Below are 13,359 nucleotides of genomic sequence, written 5' to 3' on the forward strand. Positions count from 1 at the left end.
AGTTCTACCAGGTACTCAAAGTTCAATACACTGTGGTCACTCATTCCCAAGGGCGCTTCCATCTTAACTTCCCTTATATCCCATTCATTTAGGGTAAATATCAAATCAAGCATTGCTGGTTCATCTTCTCCTCTCATTCTTGTTGGTTCTTTGGTGTGCTGGCTTAGAAAGTGTCTGGTTGCCACGTCCAGCAGCTTAGCTCTCCATGTTTCTGGTCCTCCATGCGGGTCTCTGTTCTTCCAATCTATCTTCCCATGGTTGAAGTCTCCCATAATTAGTAGTCCAGATCCATTCCTGCTAGCAACAGAAGCTGCTCTTTCTATTATGTTAATGGTGGCCATGTTGTTTCTATCATATTCCTGTCTAGGTCTTCTGTCATTTGGTGGTGGATTATATATGACTGCGACTATAATTTTTTTCCCTCCATTTGTTACAGTACCTGCTATGTAGTCACTGAAACCTTCACAGCCCTGAATATCCATCTCCTCAAAATCCCAGCCTTTTCTTACCAGCAGAGCTACACCACCCCCACCTCTTCCTTCCCTCTCTTTCCTCATAACATAATAGTCCTGTGGGAACACTGCATTTGTTATCGTTTTCGTGATCTTTGTTTCTGTGAGGGCTATTATGTCTGGGTTTTCCTCTAGTACCAGTTCTCCAAGCTCATTTGCTTTATTTGTAATTCCATCTATGTTAGTGTACATCGCTTTGAGGCTCACTTTCTTCTGTCCCTTCTCAAATCGCCTCCTTGGTGAGTGTTCTGCTGGTGGGGGAGGCTGTTCCATGGGTGTGAGGACCTCTGAGGTGGATAACAGGGTCTCAGAGGATACTGGGATGAGGGGCGGGGGATCCAGTGAAGGGGGAGGGACAGGGAGGGTATGGGGTGAAAGGGGAGAGAGGACGGGAAGGAAAGGGGGGGAGGGAGGACTCGGGAGGAGGGGAGGGGTAGAAGGGTGGGGATTGGGTGTGGGAGGAGGGAGATTTGGCTGAATATTTGAGTGGGGGCAGGGAGGGTTTGGGGTAGGGGGGTTTTCTATGCAGAGGAAGGAGGCGGGGTTGTCCTCCCTTCTGGTGTTACTGGGTAGCTGGTTGTGGGTTCCCCCCTCGCCTCTGGGGGTGTTGTGTTGGGAGCCGTGACTTCCTGGTTTTCCCCTCTCGCCCTGCGCCTCTTCCTTGCTTCTGCCGCCACGGCTCTCTCCTCCCTTGTCATGTCTCTCTGGAGGAATACATTTTTTAATTTTCCCATGTTTTTCAGGGAGCTCTTCCTTGATAGGATCTTCTCCTTTGTGTTCTCGTTTGTGTGTGTGTGTGTGTGTGTGTGTGTGTGTGTGTGTGTGTGTGTGTGTGTGTGTGTGTGTGTGTGTGTGTGTTAGAGAGAAATAGATGTAGTAGATATAAATAAGGAAAAATACATATATATGATAGGCGGGGTCCAAGAGATAATAACTCAATTCTGCAGATACATATAGTAAATACAAGGAGAAAATAAATACACACTCACACACACTCATATACATTAATTGATAATGGACTGTTTTGTGTGGGTATTGATGTGTACTATTGTCAAGACCGACAGACACGTGAAGCTATGCGTGTTTATGTGTTCCTGTAATTGAACTGACATGTGTACGGTAATAATCTGTATGTGTCCATTTTAAAGGTTCATATTAGTGAATGTTTATTTATGTAAATTGATTGACATATGTACGTGTGCGCGCGATAAGTGTTACTGTAATTTATATGGTAAACATTTACACGTTTGAATGACATAGTTTCCCATTATTGTCACATTTTTTGTGTAATAATTGATTAATTGACAGTTGAGAGGCGGGCCGCAAGAGCAGAGCTCAACCGAAAATAGCCATTTCATTATGTATGAGGTCAATTTTTTTTTATTGGAGTTAAAATTAACGTAGATATATGACCGAACCTAACCAACCCTACCTAACCTAACCTAACCTAACCTATCTTTATAGGTTAGGTTAGGTTAGGTAGGTTAGGTAGTCGAAAAACAATTAATTCATGAAAACTTGGCTTATTAGGCAAATCGGCCGAAGCAATATATTCCAATTACTGAAAGCGGCGATGGGTCACATTTTGCCCAAACCCTCCCTGCATTTTTCCAAAAATCCTAAACGTCTCAAATTCGACGCTTGACCAATATTTTGGAGCAAATATTATCGCTCCCTGCACGTATTCGCAGATTGAAATTACGATTTTATATACCGAATATATTCCAATTACTGGGAGCAGCGATGGGTCACATTTTGCCCAAACCCCCCCAGCAGTTTTCAAAATATCACAAACATCAAAAACTCGACGCTTGAGCCATATTTTGGAGCCAAATTCTGGCTCTCTTTCCGTATTCGCAGTTTGAAATTACGACTTTTTATACAAAAAATACGCCAATTACTGAGACCGGCGATGGGTCACATTTTGCCCAAACCCCCCTGCAGTTTTCAAAGTATCCCAAACATCTCAAATGCGACCCTTGAGCCATATTTTGGAGCCAAATTCTGGCTCTCTTCCCGTATTCGCAGATTGAAATTATGACTTTTTATACAGAAAATATGCCAATTACTGAAAGTGGCGACAGATCACATATTGCCCAAACCCTCCCTGCAGTTTTCAAAATATCACAAACATCCCAAATTCTACGCTTGAGCCATATTTTGGAGCCAAATTCTGGCTCTCTGCACGGATTCGCAGTTTGAAATTACGACTTTTTATACCGAAAATATGCCAATTACTGAAAGCGGCGATGGATCACATTTTGACCAAACCCCTCAGCAGTTTTCAAAATATCCCAAACATCTCAAATTCGACCATTGAGCTATATTTTGGAGCCAAATTTAGGCTCTCTGCATGTATTCGCCGTTTGAAATTACGAATTTTTATACCGAAAATATGCCAATTACTGAGAGCGGCGATAGGTCACATTTTGCTAAAACCCACCCTGCAGTTTTCAAAATGTCCCAAACACTCCAAATTCGACGCTTGACCCATATTTTGGAGCCATATTTTGGCTCTGTGCACGTATTCGCAGTTTGAAACTACGACTTTTTATACCAAAATTATGCCAATTACTGAAAGCGGCGATGGGTCACATTTTGCCCAAACCCCCCTGCAGTTTTCAAAATATCCCAAACATCTCAATTGCGACCATTGAGCCATATTTTGGAGCCAAATTCTGGGTCTCTGCACGTATTCGGAGTTTGAAATTACGACATTTTATATCGAAAATATGCCAATTACTGAAAGCGGCGATTTATCACATTTTCCCCAAACCCTCTCTGCAGTTTTCAAAATATCCCAAACATCCCAAATTCGACGCTTGAGTAATATTTTAGAGCCCAATTTCTAGCTCTCTGCACGTATTCGCAGTTTAAAATTACGACTTCTTATACCGAAAATATGCGCAGTTTTCAAAATATCCCAAACATCCCAAATTCGACCCTTAAACCATATTTTGGAGCCAAATTCTTGCTCTCTGAACGTATTCGCAATTTGAAATTACGAATTTTATTCCGAAAATATGCCAATTACTGAGAGCGGCGATGGGTCACATTTTGCCCAAACCCACCCTGCAGTTTTGAAAATATCCCAAAAATCCAAAATTCGACGTTTAAGCCATATTTTGGAGCCACATTCTGGCTTTTTGCACGTATTCGCAGTTTGAAATTACGACTTTTTATATCGAAAATATGCCAATTACTGGGAGCAGCGATGTGTCACATTTTGACCAAACCCCTCAGCAGTTTTACAAATATCCCAAACATCTCAAATGCGATCCTTCAGCCATATTTTGGAGCCAAATTCTGGCTCTCGCCACGTATTCGCAGACTGAAATTACGAATTTTTATACAGAAAATATGCCAATTACTGAAAGCGGCGATGGATCACATTTTGCCCAAATCCTCCCTGCAGTTTTTAAAATACCCCAAACATCCGAAATTCGACGCTTGAACCATATTTTGTAGGCAAATTCTGGCTCTCTGTACGTAATAACCGTTTAAAATTACGACTTTTTATACCGAAAATATGCCTATTACTAAAAGCGGCGATTAATCACATATTGCCCAAACCTTCCCTGCAGTTTCCAAAATATCCCAAACATCTCAAATTCGACCCTTGAGCCATATTTTGGAGCCAAATTTTGGCTCTCTCCATGTATTCGCTGTTTGATATTACGAATTTTTATACCGAAAATATGCCAAATACTGAGAGCAGCGATGGGTCACATTTTGCACAAACCCACCCTGCAGTTTTCAAAATATACAAAACACTCCAAATTCGACCCTTGAGCCATATTTTGGAGCCAAATTCTGGCTTTCTGCACGTATTCGTAGTTTGAAATTACGAATTTTTATATCGAAAATATGCCAATTACTGGGAGCAGCGATGTGTCACATTTTGACCAAACCCCTCAGCAGTTTTACAAATATCCCAAACATCTCAAATGCGACTCTTGAGCTATATTTTAGAGCCAAATTCTGGCTCTCTGCACGTATTCGCCGTTTGAAATTACGACTTTTTATACAGAAAATATGCCAATTACTGAGATCGTCGACTGATCACATTTTGCCCAAACCTCCCATGCAGTTTTCAAAATATCCCAAACATCCAAAATTCGACCCTTGAGCCATATTTTAGAGCCCAATTTCTGGCACTCTGCTCGTATTCGCAGTTTGAAATTACGACTTCTTATACCGAAAATATGCCAATTACTGAAAGCGGCGATGGGTCACATTTTGCCCAAACCCACCTTGCCGTTTTGAAAATATCCCAAACATCCCAAATTCAACGCTTGAGCCATATTTTGGAGCCAAATTCTGGCTTTTTGTATGTATTCGCAGATTGAAATTACGAATTTTTAAACCGAAAAAATGCCAATTACTTAAAGCGGCGATGGATCTCATTTTGCCCAAACTCTCCCTGCAGTTTTCAAAATATACCAAATATCCAAAATTCGACGCTTGAGCAATATTTTGGAGCCAAATTCTGGCTCTCTTCACGTATTTGCAGTTTGAAATTCCGAATATTTATACCAAAAATATGCCAATTACTTAAAGCGTCGAAGGGTCACATTTTGCCCAAACACCCCAGCAGTTTTCATAATATTCAAAACATCTCAAATTCGATGCAAGAGCCACATTTTGGCGCCAAAATCTGGCTCTCTGCACGTATTCGCAGTTTGAAATTTCGACTTTTTACTGTAAATACCAAGTAGTTTTCAAAATATCCCAAACATCACAAATGTGACCCTTGAGCCATATTTTGGAGCCAAATTCTGGCTTTCTGACGTATTCGCAGATTGAAATGTCGACTTTTTATACAGGAAATATGCCAATTACTGAGAGCGTCGAATTTTTTTTCAGAGGCTTAAGAGGATTCAGAGGATTCAGAGGCTTGAGAGAGTGATGCAGAGGCAGAAGAGAGGGTTGCAGAGGCTCAAGAGAGTGATGCAGAGGCTCAAGAGAGTTATGCAGTGGCTCAAGAGAGTGATGCAGAGGCTCAAGAGAGTGATGCAGATGATCAAGGGAGGGATGCAGATGATCAAGAGAGGGATGTGCAGAGAGCCAGAGTTTGGCTCCAAATTATAGCTCAAGGGTCGAAATTGGGATGTTTGGGATATCTTGAAAACTGCAGGGGTGTTTGGGCAAAATGTGACCCATCGTCGCTCTCAGTAATTGGCATATTTTCGGTATAAAAAGTCGTAATTTCAAACTGCGAATACATACAGAAAGCCAGAATTTGGCTCCAAAATATGGATCAAACGTCGAAATTGGGATGTTTGGGAAATTTTGAAACTGCACGGAGGGTTTGGGCAAAATGTGACCCATCGCTGCTCCCAGTAATTGGCATATTTTGGGTATAAAAAGTCGTAATTTCACACTGCGAATACGCGCAGAAAGCGAGAATTTGACTCCAAAATATGGCACAGGGGTCAAATTTAAGATGTTTGAGATATTTTGAAAACTGCATGGGGGGTTTGGGCAAAATGTGACCCATCGCCGCTTTCAGTAATTGGCATATTTTCGGTATAAAAAGTCGTAATTTCAAAGTGCGAATACGTGCAGAGACCGAGAATTTGGGTCCAAAATATGGACCAAGCGTCGAAATTGGGATGTTTGGGATATCTTGAAAACTGCAGAGAGGGTTTGGGGAAAATGTGACCCATCGCCGCTTTCTGTAATTGGCATATTTTGGGTATAAAAAGTCGTAATTTCAAACTGCGAATACGTGCAGAGACCCAGAATTTGACTCCAAAATATGGCCCAATGGTCTAATTTGGAATGTTTGGGATATTTTGAAAACTGCAGGGGGGGATTGGGCAAAATGTGACCCATCGCCGCTTTCAGTATTTGGCATATTTTCGGTATAAAAAGCCGTAATTTCAAACTGCGAATACGTGCAGAGAGCCATAAATTGGGCTCTGAAATATGGCTCAAGCGTCGAATTTGGGATGTTTGTGATATTTTGAAAACTGCAGGGAGGGTTTGGGCAAAACGTGATACATCGCCGCTTTCAGTAATTGGCATATTTTCGGTATAAATAGCCCTAATTTCAAACTGCGAATACGTGCAGAGAGCAAGAATTTGGCTCCAAAATATTGCTCAAGGGTCAAATTTGGGATGTTTGGGATATTTTGAAAACTGTTGAAGGGGGGGGGGGGAATTCGGCAAAATGTAACCCATAGCCAATCTCTGTAATAGGCATATTTTCGGTATAAAAAGTCGTAATTTCAAACAGCGAATACGTGCACAGAGCCAGAATTTGGCTCCAAAATATGGCTCAAGCGTCAAATTTGGAGAGTTTAGGATATTTTGAAAACTGCAGGGTGGGTTTGGTCAATATATGACCCATCGCCGTTCTCTGTAATTGGCATATTTTCGGCATAAAAAGTTGTAATTTCAAACTGCGATTACGTGCAGAAAGCCTAAATTTGCCTCCAAAATATGGCTCAACCGTCGAATTTGGGATTTTTGGGATATTTTAAAAACTGCAGGGAGGGTTTGGGCAAAATGTGATCCATCGCCACTTTCAGTAATTGGCATATTTTCTGTATAAAAAGTCGTAATTTCAATCTGCGAACACGTGCAGAGAGCCACGATTTGGCTCCAAAATATGGCTCAAGGGTCATATTTGAGATGTTTGGGACATTTTGAAAACTGCACTGGGGTTTGGGCAAAATGTGACACATCGCCGCTCTCAGTAATTGGCATATTGTCGGTATGAAAATCGTAATTTCAATCTCCGAATACGTGAAGAGAACCAGAATTTGGCTCCAAAATATGACTCAAGAGTCGAATTTGGGATGTTTGTGATATTTTGAAAACTGCTGGGGGGGTTTGGGCAAAATGTGGCTCATCGCTGCTCCAAGTAATAGGCATAGGCATATATTCCGAATAAAAAGTCGTAATTTTAAACTGGGAATACGTGCAGAGAGCGAGAATTTTTGCTCTAAAATATTGCTCAAGCGTCGAATTTGGGATGTTCGGGATATTTTGAAAACTGCAGGAAGGGTTTGGGCAAAATATGACGAATCGCCGCTTTCAGTAATTGGCATAGTTTCGGTATAAAAAGTCGTAATTTCAAACTGCGAATACGTGCACAGAGCCAGAATTTGGCTCCAAAATTTGGCTCAAGCGTCGAATTTGGAGAGTTTTCGATATTTTGAAAAGTGCAGGGAGGGTTTGGCCACAATCCGACCCATCGCTGCACTCAGTAATTGGCATATTTTCGGTATAAAAAGTCGTAATTTCAAACAGCGGTTACGTGCAGAGAGCCAGAATTTGCCTCCAAAATATGGCTCAAGCGTCGAATTTGGGATGTTTCGGATATTTTAAAAACTGCAGGGAGGGTTTGGGCAAAATGTGATCCTTCGACGCTTTCAGTAATTGGCATATTTCCTGTATAAAAAGTCGACATTTCAATCTGCGAATACGTGCAGAGAGCCAGAATTTGGCTCCAAAATATGGCTCAAGGGTCGAATTTGAGATGTTTGGGATATTTTGAAAACTGCAGGGGGGTTTGGGCAAAATGTGACTCATCGTCGCTCTCAGTAATTGGCATATTTTCGGTATAAAAAGTTGCAATTCAAAACTGCGAATACGTGAAGAGAGCAAAAATTTGGCTCCAAAATATTGCTCAAGCGTTGAATTTTGGATATTTGGTATATTTTGAAAACTGCAGGGAGAGTTTGGGCAAAATGTGATCCATCGCCGCTTTAAGTAATTGGCATATTTTCGGTATAAAAAGTCGTAATTTCAAACTGCGAATACATTCAGAAAGCCAGAATTTGGCTCCAAAATATGACTCAAGCGTCAAATTTGGGATGTTTGGGATATTTTTAAAACTGCAAGGTGGGTTTCGGCAAAATGTGACCCATCGCCGCTCTCAGTAATTGGCATTTTTTCAAAATGAAAGTCGTAATTTCAAACGGCGATTACATGCAGAGAGCCTGAATTTGCCTACAAAATAGGGCGCAAGCGCCGATTTTGGGAAGTTTGGGATATTTTATAATCTGCAAGGAGAGTTTGCGTAAAATGTGATCCATAGCCGCTTTCAGTAATTGGCATATTTTCTGTATAAAAAGTCGTAATTTCAAACTGCGAATACGTGCAAAGAGCGAGAATTTGGCCCCAAAATACGGCTCAAGCGTCGATTTTGAGATGTTGGGGATATTTTGAAAACTACAGGGGGGTTTGGGCAAAATGTGACCCATCGCCGGTCCCGGTAATTGGCATATATTCGGTTTAAAAGTTTTGTAATTTAAAAGTGCGAATTCGTGCAGAAAGCCAGAATTTGGCTCCAAAATATGGCTCAAGCGTCGAATTTTGGATGTTTGTGATATTTTGGAAACTGCTGGGAGGGTTTGGGCAAAACGTGATACATCGCCGCTTTCAGTAATTGGCATATTTTCGGTATAAATAGCCCTAATTTCAAACTGCGAATAAGTGCAGAGAGCAAGAATTTGGCTCCAAAATATTGCTCAAGGGTCAAATTTGGGATGTTTGGGATATTTTGAAAACTGCTGAAAGGGGGGGGGGGGATTTCGGCAAAATGTAACCCATAGCCAATCTCAGTAATTGGCATGTTTTCGGTATAAAAAGTCGTAATTTCAAACTGCGAATACGTGCACAGAGCCAGAATTTGGCTCCAAAATATGGCTCAAGCGTCGAATTTGGAGAGTTTAGGATATTTTGAAAACTGCAGGTTGGGTTTGGTCAATATATGACCCATCGCAGTTCTCAGTAAATGGCATATTTTCGACATAAAAAGTCGTAATTTCAAACAGCGATTACGTGCAGAAAGCCTGAATTTGCTTCCAATATATGGCTCAAGCGTCGAATTTGGGATTTTTGGGATATTTTAAAAACTGCCGGGAGGGTTTGGGCAAAATATGATTCATCGCCACTGTCAGTAATTAGCATATTTTCTGTATAAAAATTCGTAATTTCAATCTGCGAACACGTGCAGAGAGCCAGAATTTGGCTCTAAAATATGGCTCAAGGGTCATATTTGAGATGTTTGGGATATTTTGAAAACTTCACGGGGGTTTGGGCAAAATGTGACACATCGCTGCTCTTGTAACACGGGTTCGGTTCTCCTCTCTTTACTTCCTTCTTTCTACTCCCTCTACCCGTATTCTTACTTTTATTTCTAAACCAAGGGACTCCAAAACTTTTACCAAAGCCAACTCCACGCCACGTGGTCCTAAGACGATTGACCGACTTAGGATTCTACACCCAGTATGACGTGACCTAAGCTCTGAACAAAACCCTAGAGTCACCTCTGCTGCCACCACCAGACCAGTAATACAAGAGCAATGATCGAGGTCTGGATCGATCACGCTAATTAATCAACCTAGGGGCTTGATCCCCACTATAAACGATGACCTTGAGTGTGGAATAAATTACACGGTAATGATAATTCCGATTCGATGTTAGAATCGGCGCCCAATGCAACTCCGCCTCGTGTGGACCACGTGACCAGGACAAGTATACACATAAAACACATGGAAACAATAAAATGCAAATTAATAACAAATTTAATTTATTACAAGAAAACTAAAACAAAATCTAAATGTGTTCACTCCCTATCACTTTAACACTCCCTACTTGACCTGAATGGCAAATGAGAAGACTATTTCTATACATAACCATAGCAACTATACCTCTATGTTTTCCAGCTAAGATGTTGTGCTGGTTTGGGGAGAGGTAAGATGGTTGACCTCTCCCAGCTGCTCCCGTATTCACACTGATTTGTCCTCGTCTGGCCTAGCCCAGACTAGAACCTTGTATCCTTCCGCCTAGTCAAAGTTTTACCAAGTTACTAGCCAGGTTTAAGTTATAACAATTAAACTCTGTTGTACTTAATTGATCCAGACTGGTTGAATTATTTTACTGAATTAAATTACAAACATCTAACGGCAGAGCTGTTCCCGATCCCCAAAATGGTTAATAAAACTTTGAGAAATATTAGACATGTCAACCCTGCTGACCTATGACCGCCGGTCACTCCGCCTTAAAAGTTAGATCCGATTCGTGACGTCACTGATGGTGACTTAAACTCAATAATTAGAATACTCTTGATATTGTATCCAGTACTATTATACAATACAATTTTAATGCAAAATGAATAAAGGCTAATTTTCTCTAATTTACTGAATACTATAGGATGGTTCATTATACGCAGTTATGAACAACGCGTCGGTTATTTCCACCGCGAATCCCCCTGGGGGTCAGGTCACCATGCGGCTCAGCTTCCCATTCTCTTTTGTCGATAAACCACTCTGGATAATTCTTACAACAGCCTAGTTTGTTACAACCCCCCCGCACAAGCACTTAGTAAACCTTGTTAATTTGTTAAAATTCACGAGGTTTAGTATCCAAACCCACAATTCAACTCATGCCACAAACAAAAGCTAACCTAACTAATAAAATTTGACAAATAATAGTCCAACATCAACATGTTTAAATTCATAAATTTCTCAGCTGTCAACTGACAGCAATCTTCTAATATCAGGAAACATACATCCTATCCTTACTGACATAGCTAAATAACATGTCCCTACTCTACCATCAAAAACTAGCTATTAAACTCTCTTGGCTCTTCACTAGCCAAGTCCATGTGTCCTCTAGAGCCGGCCACACCGTGCTCAAACATAAACATTAACGTTATATCAGACTGAACTTTCAGTCATCCGGGAGCGTACTACGGAACTATCAAGTACTCATCCGTGTACTAACCACTCCCCATCAATGTCAACCTTGACATGTTAAGGAACACACCTAACGTTTATTACATCTATCTAAAAAAATATAAAAAAATTCCTATACTATATCACAGGTTTCAGCTGACTGTACAGCCAAGTGTTCTCACTCACTAGAAGTGTCAATGTTTATATTGGTCCGCCTCTCCTGTGTTCAAACATTCTGAAAAAATAGCACAACATAATTTTCCATAACCGTTTGTTCTGGGCTGAGACAATTACACAGGGGCTTCGATTTTGATTACTGACCAATTTATAGCGTAAAATTTTCATATATACCAGAATTATTTTAAATCTGTTTTTCAACATTTAAAAAGTATTGATTCTAAATCTGTTTTTCAACATTTACACAAAAGTGTCCAGATGTTCTTTACACAGATGTTCAGAGCCAACTTTGTTGTTTGTATCAATTGTTCATATTGAGTAATCGAAAAAAAAATCGATGCTGCTGGATGCTGAATGTAGTCGCTGACGATGACGGTGTCGATCTTGCTTCTTCTCATGTGTAGACATCAATACCTGGTCCTCTTGTACTCCCATCCGGTACTCCTGAATGACGACAGAGTGTAGTAGAGCGGAGTGCCAAGTGACAGCTGTAGAATACTGTTACTTCGGCCATTAATCTTGCTCTCGACAGTCCACACGCCTTCGTATCAATCACAGTTCACACGGTAGTCTTGATGTTAAACTTGTCGCAGATGACCACAGCAGAGCAGGACTGGATGTACCAACGGTGTCTCTTAGCAGGAGTGGTGTCAGAAGGTCGTAGAGGCGGGTTGCTTGTTTGCAGAACAGGTGAATCTCGTCTTCCATCATTGCTCACGTCATCTCAGGCGTTTCTTGATGTCACCAGGTTACTAGGCCGTAAACACCAACTGTGTATACCCTCGTACCGCCGACTTTAGGCCAAAGGAGACAATTTTGCGACCTTCTATTGGCGAGTCCCGGTACTCTGTAGGGAAACCGTGCCTTCCACCTGTGACCGCCTTACTTCTGCTTTCTTGTTACTTCAGATGACGTAATCATTAATCTTCCGGCGAAATTCTTGAGTACTGCTACGTGCTTTCCATTTCTTGACCTCTCCTCCAACACTGCTGGACTGACTGCAGTCTTGATGACGCAGCAGGTGGGTATTGGTGATCTCGAGACAGCTACCCCGGCGTTGTATGGCACCTCCGGTGACTGCTATAATGTGGACAGCTCGCTGGCCCTGACAACCTCGTTAGTGACGTGAGGCGTCGGCCGGGTGACTCTTGGACAGTCACTCATCCCCAAAGTAACTGATGTATGGGTTACTGGGTCTGGTGGGGGGAGGGCTTTGTGTAACGTGCCTCCCCCCCCGGTCTTTACAGACAAGGGTTCACGTGTGGCTGGAACAACTGGGTCGGTGTACCAATCAGACCTGGGAACAGACAGACACAACACAGCGGAAGCATAGATATACTCTGGGTTTGGTGGAGGTGGAACCCCAGAGCACGGTAAAAGTTGCTACCTGAGTCAAGTATAGACATAGTACATCTCATTGCCTTTACAGGAAAATCTAATGAATACTAAATTATACTAACCAAGGAAGTTACTTTACTGTATAGCGCGAGATCTCGTCACCATAGGGTGGCAAGACTGCACCTGACTACTGATGAGCGATGCTGTACAGAGGGTCATCCTCATCTTCTGACTCGTCGGTGAAGCCATGAGTCAGCACTGCTGAGTCAGGAACTAGACCCGCTGAAGGCAGTTCTAATTCCTCTCTAGCATGATAATGTTTCAATTTATTTACGTGAATTGTCCTTTCCACCTGGTCCTCGAACACTCCTTTTATAACAAGATTAACCGGCCCCGCCCTTTTAATTACTCTATATGGTCCTCGCCACCTCGGAGCTAGTTTCCTGCTCTGATTGGCGGGCGCAGCCTCATTCACTCTCAATACGAGGCTTCCTTCCTTCAACTCAAGAGGGCGCACTTTCTTGTCATAAAAATGAGCATACCGAGTCCGTGCCTTCTTGGACGCTTCAGCTGCAATATTCCATGCATTTCTCATTTTACCAAGGACCTCTGAAGGATAGTCCTCCCCGTATGCAACA

This window comes from Procambarus clarkii, chromosome 15 (genome assembly GCF_040958095.1).
Source record: "Procambarus clarkii isolate CNS0578487 chromosome 15, FALCON_Pclarkii_2.0, whole genome shotgun sequence".
Classification (NCBI taxonomy): Eukaryota; Metazoa; Arthropoda; class Malacostraca; order Decapoda; family Cambaridae; genus Procambarus; species Procambarus clarkii.